The 8,896-nt window shown below is 52.7% G+C and overlaps 1 protein-coding gene across 1 annotated transcript in view; it reads right to left on the reverse strand.

The window, feature by feature from the left end:
- Positions 1 to 8,834, reverse strand: part of Rasgef1a (RasGEF domain family member 1A) — an 80,729-nt gene extending 71,895 nt beyond the window's left edge. Inside the window, exon 1 of the mRNA XM_008832688.2 lies at positions 8,679 to 8,834. The gene's annotated coding sequence lies outside the window, so the exon portion shown is untranslated. The remainder of the gene's footprint in view (positions 1 to 8,678) is intronic.
- Positions 8,835 to 8,896: the final 62 nt, after the last annotated feature.

Consider the following 8,896-nt stretch of genomic DNA (forward strand, 5'->3'; position numbering starts at 1 on the left):
CCTGCACTGCATAGTACAACTTTGTCTCAAAAAGAAAGGAAGGAAGGAAGAGAGAGAGAGAGAGAGAGAGAGAGAGAGAGAGAAAGAAAGAAAGAAAGAAAGAAAGAAAGAAAGAAAGAAAGAAAGGGGAGAGAGGGGGAGAGGGAGGAGGGAGGGAAAGAAGGGAGAAGGGGATGTGGAGGAGCAGGGGGAGGAATACTCATCAAACACCCAGAACAGCCTTTCTAGAGACCCCACTTGTGCTGTGACTGGAGGATGAGATCCACTGATGCCAGCCCCTCCTACAAGTAGGCTCCCCATCCCTAGGTCTCTCTTGATGGAGGATCAAGGCTCTCTCCATGTGGGGCCAAGGAAGTCTTGGGTACAGGTCAACATGTACCTTGGCCCAAGCAGCAGATCCTCCACGGAGCCTCCACACCCAGACCCAGATGAGCCGCAGAAGTGGAAGCCAGATCCATGTCCTCCAGATTTCTTGTTGGGAATAGGTCAGGAGTGCCTAGAGCATGGCCACAGCAACCCCAGAGACCTCCCAGTGAGGATGGCAGGAGTCAGATCTGCTCCATTCTAAACATACTGTCTCTTACCCAACAGCCCCCAGGCAAAACTACTAGGTCTCTAATTCCTCAATCCTAACCGGGTCTCTTGTAGATCATGTGACCAGACGACAGAACAAAGGCATCACGAACAAACGTCAGGTAGCCTTAGGAGCCCCTTCCCTCCCCCACCTGCCTGTCCACCAGAAACCCAACCCCACCTCTTTGCCTGCAAAACTTCCCTATAAAAACTTCTTCACCATATTAAAACAGGCTCCCCAGTGTTTTTCCGGTCGTACTCGCTGCCACCCTAGGACCCTCTCTCCCCATCGGTCTCTCTCCTCTCCCCTACCCTCCATAATGGGGACTGGTGCAGAACAGTCTCCTGGTAGCAGTAGAGTCTGGGCCAAGGGGAGACAGACAATTTCTCTTTACAAATCCACCTCAGGGCTTGGCACTGGCTGTCACCCTACAGGAAATGTTCTTCTCCCTCCTCTCCTGTCTCCATGGTCTCACTCAGCCTGGCCTTCCCAGTGTAGCTGCCCTCCACATAGTGGCCCCCACCACCTGCCCCAGCCTTTAGGAACCATCAGGCTAAATCTTCCATCTCTTCACAGATCAGGTCTACGGCTCCAGAGCCTGGGCCATACCTGTAACATGCCACAGTGGCAGAACTGTGGTCAAATTTCTCCCTAGGCTGGCTTTTCATCTTCAATGGCCCTTCCATGTCCATCTCTCAGGAGTGGGGAGACAGTGTATAGCTCCTCACAGTGTGCCCCCTCCTGGGGTTCCACAGGTCGCGGTGGGTAGAAGGGTCAGGCTTGGGTCCATCTGCCATAGCAGAGATTTTTAGTCCCTTGAATTTGGCCGATTCACTAAAGCTGATTTCCACTTTCACATTTGATTTGTCTCTAATCCTCCCATCCACATCAGGTGAGGGGCTTAGCACACTTGAGGCCTTGCTAAGCGAGTCCTACCTACACCAAGTCCCAGGAAGGGGAGAACAGCAGAGACCACAACCCACAGACCCCAGCCCAGGAGGCAGGACTCGGAGGCAGGGTCCATGTGGCTCCCCTCCTCATGCCTCAAAGCTGCACCCAACAAGGTAGGACAGTCTGGTGCACCCTCTCCGTTCTGCAGCAAGCATCTGACACACATTTTCCTTCTTGAACGCCAGCCCTGGAGCTGCGTCAGACTGTGCTTATCATTGGTATATATGATACGACATCTGACTGTGCCTGGGGGTCTCCCTGAGTTTTCACAAGGAATTGGGAGGCCTCATATCAACTGTTCCTGCTGGCCTGGGCCAAGTGTGTGGTTCCTAGAACGGACAGACTAATGAGCCACAGCCCAGCCCTCTGCCCACTGTCCACCGCCTGGTAGGTCAGGCAGTCAGCACTTACGGACAAGCACGAGGCTGAAGCTGGTGAAGCCACCAGCTGGGGCCAAAACAGAAGGGTCTCCAGTGTCCCAGATAAAACAGCTTAAAGACCAGTTTGGCTGGAGAGGTTTCATGGGTGTACGTGGAGAATTCTGCCCTCATGTACCATCATGGGCAAAAGCCATATTCGCACCAGGTGAGCTCAGAGCTACTGAGATTGGGGGGTGGGGGTGTCTCACAGAGGCCTAGGACTCTGGAAACTTCTGCTCTTAACCTTCATCAGAAGATGGGAAAACTGAGGCACGACTGCCCACACTGGCACACCAAAGTCTCAGGAGGGACAGGGTGGGCCCAGAGCTCTGGCTGGCCACACCACCGGCAGCTCTTTCCTATCTCTACTCTCCAGCCCCACGAGACCCCTCCCGATATGGCAATCTCCTCACAGCTCTTCTACCAACAGTGTCCCTGACAGCTTTTTCTCTTAGCCTGATCCCAAGACACATCTGAGCCCTCCCCTCCATGACTGGAAAAAGCCACCTGACCTAGAGTGACCCCCTGATGGCTGTTGCAGACCAGAAAGCTGCTTTCAAATTCCTAGTGCCCACAAGGTCATGGGCCAGGGCAGCTCTCCACACCTGGTTCTAGCCTGACCCACCAGGATTCCACACTCTCTCAAGCACCCCTGCACCCTACAGAAATCAGTAATAGTACTGATTTCTGGTCTTTGTACTGCAGGGACCATAAGAAGACACCAAATATGGACTTCTCCTCAGAGAACATGGCTTCTCAGGGGCAGAAGATGACCTGTGCCATGGATGACCATATCCCCAAAATACCCTTCATTGTATAAAGACAAACTAACCTTAAGCTCTTGATAATTCTTGTTATTCTTCTTAAATCCATTATCTGTATATGACCTTAGAATTTTCCAAAGGCTTTTTAAACAATTATCTGTTTGTGAGGCTGGAGAGATGGTTCAGCAGTTAAGAGCACTGACTCTTTTTGCAAAGAAACCAAGTTTGGTTCCCAGTACCCACATGGTGGCTAATAACCATGTGTAACTTCAGTTCCAGGGAATCCAATGCCCTCATCTGGCCTTGTGAGCATTGCACAAGGGTGAGGGGCACTTACATGTCAGCAAAACCCTCATGCACATAAAATAAAATTTTTTTAAAAATTTGTCGTCTTTTTGAGACAGGGTCTCCCTGTAGTCCCAGCTGACCTGAACTCACTATGTAGACCAGGCTGGCCTTGAATTCACAATGATCTGCTTGCCTCTGCCTCCTGCGCCACCACGCCCAGCTAAATTTTTAAAATTTTAAAAGAAGAATTATCTGTTTTCTTTCTTTCTCTTATACCTGCACTGGAGTGCTGAGGCATGATCTCAAGGGCAGTCTTTCCTCACTATCCACTGAGTGTTTTCACACCTAGTTTGAGGCAGTTTACACTAGCATGCCCAGTGCCCTGAGTACTGCACTTGCAAACGCTCCATCACTGAGGGGTGTGGCCCAGGTGATGACATGAGGTGTGAGCATCTCCCTCTTAGACCACATCCTACCAGCCTGGCCTACTGTCAACACCTCTTCAGAAGTCTTTGAGGATCCTCGCCCCCTACACATGGCAGTACAAATGATCTGGCTCAGGTGCTTTCAGGTTACCTCATAGCAGATCCTATGGTTCCACCTTGGCTGGGTTATCTTGCTCCCACGGACACCAAGGACAAAGAAAGGAGGGGTAAAGATCACAGAAGGACCCTTCCCCACAGTGGAGCCAGCAGGAGGGATCCTGGGTGTGGGCAGGACCTGGGCTGCCCTAGGACAGCCTGGATGCTTGCCTGCTTTAGGGCTGCTTTTCCAGGGGCTCCGCTCCTCATCCAGCCTGGCAGGGCAGATCCACTATGACTAGCAATAATGAAATGAAAAACTGACACAATTCCCTGCCTGTTCTGCATCTCAGCATCGCAGCAACTGCCCAAGCTGCTTGTAAGCCTCCAACCTGGTCCAACTCCAATCTCCCAGCTGATCCCCCTACCCAGCCTCTGCCAGCCCTCCCTCCCAGCTCTCAAGACAGAAGACTGGATCCTTCCACCAAGCCTCCTCTCATGAGCTCAGGGGGCTGACACACTGTCAATGGAGGCTGTGTTACATTATCTCATTTAATCCAGACCAAGCCCTGAGAAGAGGAAACAGTCCATGAAGGTTTGTTCAGACTCAAAGCCCAGAGAATCTGGGGCACAGGATCTTTGTATGGGAAGTCTGTCCTCGGACCCGGGTTTCTACAACAAACTACAATAACTTATTTTTTTTTAATGTCTGTGGCCAGGGTTGGCATATCCTCCCACACCCCGGGTAGGAGGCTTTCCCTGAGCCCGGCCCTGGTACCCCAGCTATGGCTGGAATCATTCAACATTCACCTTGGGTGGATGTGGGTACCAGAGGCCTGGAAAGCAGAGAGGGTGAGGGAGGGTCCTCAAGATTTGGGGAGCCTTGGTGGAGGAGGGGAAACAGGCTCTGCTGATACACTCATCAGAATGCACACCCTCTTCTAACACCCTCAGCTTCTGGGTGAGCCAGCCTCCTCAACAGAAGCTACTCTTTGTTAACAATGTTGTCATGGCAACTGCATCCAGGGAGAACTCTCTTAAGGTAGAGTCTGAGGGTGATACTTGGAGAAACCGATGTGATGGTAACAACAATCAGAGCTCTGGCCTCCCATCCTACTCCCTCCACTCCCTACTGGACAGGTCATCCCCACACACCCTATACCTGTCCCAGAGCGCTTGAGTCTATTCTGTTCTCTTTCTGAGAATGGGACAGTCACATCTCAGACCTCTGTATACAATGCTCTCAGACACAGATCTGTATCTCTACCCCATTATGCCCAACAGCTTAGAGACTTCAGTCCACATCCCACCAGAATGGCCATAGTCTTGGGGATGGGGGGTGGTCCAAAAGGCCCGAGGATTACTCACTGCAGAGGCCTGGGGCACCTACACATCATGCCTGTGTGGAAAGACTTGCGAAAGAATACAAGAGCCAAGGTGTGGCCTAGCAGAGGCCAAATCTGTGCAGGGGATGGGATCATATAGGAAGGAGGCCATTGAAATTATAAAACTGGAGAACAGAGGGTGTCTTTCCACTGAAGGGAATACAAGAGAGTTCAGGGTAGGGTGGGCCAGGCTGGTTGATGCCTCAATGCAAGAGGAGACTACAGTTGGATACTTGCTCAGATGGAGACCTTGAGGCAGGCAAGGCTCTCAGGGACATGATGTGAAGAGAGTTAAGGCCCAAGTCCTAAGAAATGAGGACGCTGAGAGTCCTAAGACAGGAAGTCAAACCATGAGGAGGCCTACAAGGAGGTCAGAGGATGGGGAAGAGGATCAGGGGCAAGGCAGCCAGGTCTGGATATAGAGTATCTGGAAGCAGGGACAGTGAAGCCCAAGGCCTCTGCAATGTGTCTCCCTGAGGGAAGGGGTGCGGACCAGATGGGAGTGGGCTGGGAGAGTGGGAAGTAAGAATTCAGAGTAAGCAGAGAACACATCTTCAATGTCAGCCTGCACAGGGAAGGGGCGGGCAGGAGTTGGTGAGCTTAAGATGGGAGAAGCCTATGCAAATCCCTTCCCCTCTAAGGACTGGCACTGCCAACTAGGGCACTGAAATCTCACCTGCAAGCTGATGGTTCAAGAGATGCAGACGTAGAAAGGAGCATCCATGTATCCAGTGCTGTGCCCCGGTGTTGGGCACAGCTTCCACTGTGTGTGTGTGTGTGTTTGTGTGTGTGTGTGTGTGTGTGTGTGTGTGTGTATGTGTGTGGCATTGGCCCCAGCTACTCTACCTAGAGTCACAGAGATTCCCAGAGGCCCAGCCTCAGTCCTTTCCTTCTGAAGTTGGAGCTAACCTCTGCTCCCTAAATTCACAGAGAACTCAGCTCAAAAGGCACAGACAAGCCTTCAAGCCTCTGCCAGCTCTGGGCAGTACTGGCTAAATCCTAACCCCAGCCCAGGGTGGTACTCACAGGGGAGAGGGTGACCACAGCTCAGATAAGCGCCAAAGGTCCCGAAGGAGCTTCTGGGTCAAGTAAGTGACAATGGAGAGGATTCTTGGGACAGGGCCATAGGGAGGGTCATCCTAAGTCATGCTCAAGGGTGCCCATGTGATCTAAGATGTTTTTACAGAAAGGTCCAGGTACTTGTGGTCTTCTGAATGTGTCTCCCTGTGCAGCATCCCTCCTGCCATTCTCAGGCAGGGACAGCCATGGAACTCCCTTACCTGGCAGGCATCACTACAACACACTCAGCTCTCTCTGTATGGTGCCTAGGGCACCCACTGCCAACCTTCCCAGAACATAAGACCCTAAATCCCACACCCCTCTCCAACTCTAAGACAGCCAGGATACCGCCCCCACCATGTTCTAACCACATCACTGCCCTGCCAATGTCTGGTGACCTTCCCAAATTCCATCCTAAGATTGTTGCATGGGAACATCCTGGTGTCCCCCAACCCAGCAACATCCTTCAGATAACAGCCTGACTACTCTGCATTGGGCCAGGACATCTCGTATCTACTCTCACATATACCCACAGCCCCAAGCCCAGAAAACCATGAGAAAGGATATACCCCCAAAGAAGGCCATGCATCCACCCCAGACCCATGTGAAGGACCCTGCAGATGACCAGAGGGCACCAGGGACCCTCCTCCCACAGCCATCATCTCCAAGATGCCACACAGTACCCCTGCCTCCTCCCTCCCACAGCACATCACTTCCTTGCTAAGTGCACACTCATAGGCAGGAGGGAGGTGAACAAGCTAGAGCAAAGGAACCTGGGAGGCAGCCTGAAGTGGGTGGGAATCACAGAAGGTAGATTGTGTCCAGCATTTGGAAGCTCTGAGGAAAAAAAAAAAAAAAAAAAAAAAAAAAAAAAAAACCAGCCAGAGCAGACTGTGGCTGAAGCAGATGGCCTTGGGAAGAAAAGAGGGAAGGAGGGAGGGAGGAGTCCCAGGAGGGAGCCAAAGGTAGGGACTTGGGAGAGATTTCAGACATGCCCTAACCAGGTCTTTCTCCTCTCCTCCTCCAGGACTCTCGCCCCAGCAGCCTAGAGCCCCTCCTATGGCATAGAGCCATGCAAATACGGGCATCGAGCCCACTGAGCCTCCCCACGGCAGTGGTGAGCTCAAAGCCCCCTGCCTTGGCAGAGCACCTTTTTCCCTTATTTCATTATGTGGCTTCTGTGAAACCATGGTTCTAGGGTCCAGCCAACCTAAGCTATTCAGTGCAGGCCCCTTTGTTGTCGTTCTACAGGTGGGGAAACAGGTCATTCCTACATATCCCAGCTTCTACCTGATCCCCTTGTCCAGGACCCAGGGACAGGCTCGCAGCCTGCTCCCTCAATAAGGCCCAACCACTGTAGGGCCAAGCATTTCACCCTCCTCCTCTTCCCTCTTTCCTCCCTCTCCTACTCTCCTTCCTCCCCTGTCTGCAGTTGCTAAGTTACACCAAACACCCTCTGCTGTGTGTGAACTGTTCCATTTCCACAATTTGCCAGGTAAAAGGCAGCCATCCCCCTGGCAGCAGGAAGATGCTTCCCAGAGAAAAACAAAACTCCTAGATGGCTTTTGGGCCAGGCTTCTGGCATAACTGGGGGACACCTGTTTGGGCTCCCAAACCCAGGGCCATGTGCAAGAAAACAGCATCACAGCATCACAGTTTATCATGGAGTCTGGTCACTCTTCTCAGAAGCAGGGACTGTAGACCCAAGACCCAAGACTACACACACATACACACACACACACACACACACACACACACATCCCTGATCATGGAGTCTGGTCACTCTTCTTAGAAGCAGGGCCTGTAGACCCAAGACTGCGCGCGCGCACACACACACACACACACACACACACACACACACACATCTGAGCTGACAAGCATACAGAGAGCTCTGGATCCACTACAAATCCATGACCCTAAAAGGGGGGTGGGGTTTGGCTGGAGAGGCAAAGAACCACTTTATCTGTCCCCAGACCAAACAACTAAGATCCCCCAATGTCCTGCATTCCTTTCTGGACTGGGGTACTGAGCTTCCAAAGTAGTGCCACTGGAGACCACCACGGAAATGCCCCCAGGAGTCATCAGAGCCACGATGTCACTCATTGATAGGAAACCATGGCTCAGAAACCTGGAGCCTGTCGTGGCTCACCAGATAAATTATGTGGTCACCAGACTCCCTGCCAGGACAGGGGTGCTACTTTGCTCTGAAGAGCCCCTGTTCCGGGGGAGAAGGGTCTAAGCACAGAGTGCCTGGGCTGGGCAAGACTTAATCAGGAGGGAGGTAAGCTAGCAGATGGCAGACCAAGGCCCAGGTGAGGACCCCTAAAGCCAACCCAGCCCTGGGCAGGAAGCCATCTGGTCCACCACTTGCCCCACAGTGAGAAAAGAATGTTAGTGGCAGAAATATTGAACAAAGGGGGTTCACTCTCCTGAGTAGTAAAAGAGGGAGCCTGACCTACTACATGTCTTGGTCCCAGGCAGCGGTGGCCTCCAGGCGCAGTACAGATGAAGGGGCAGGTTCCTCCCGAAATAGCAATAGCTCGCTCTCTCTCTCTCTCTCTCTCTCTCTCTCTCTCTCTCTCTCTCTCTCTTTTTCTCTCTATTCACTCACTAGAATCCTGCTGCACCTGTCGAAGTCCACGTTCCCAGCAGGACACAGACAGCACGGTCCTTCAAATGACCCCGGCCCACCGGACAGAGACAGGGAAACGACGCACCTCACCGTGCCCCTGGCTCTCCACCCTCAAATGCAGTCAGTGTCCATATGCCCCAATTCCTCGCCAAACAGCAAGTGCGTGAGATGCCCCCCGGGGCCCAGAATGCAGAAGAGCAGATAGAAACTTCCAACTGCGCAGCCCCGGAGCTCGGATCCCGGGCCCCCTCCCCCACGCCAGGCCCCGGCCAGTGGACCCGCCAGCGATGCCCACGCCCGCCG

Source organism: Nannospalax galili, unplaced genomic scaffold (genome assembly GCF_000622305.1).
Source record: "Nannospalax galili isolate Female #2095 unplaced genomic scaffold, S.galili_v1.0 scaffold1036, whole genome shotgun sequence".
NCBI classification, from domain to species: domain Eukaryota; kingdom Metazoa; phylum Chordata; class Mammalia; order Rodentia; family Spalacidae; genus Nannospalax; species Nannospalax galili.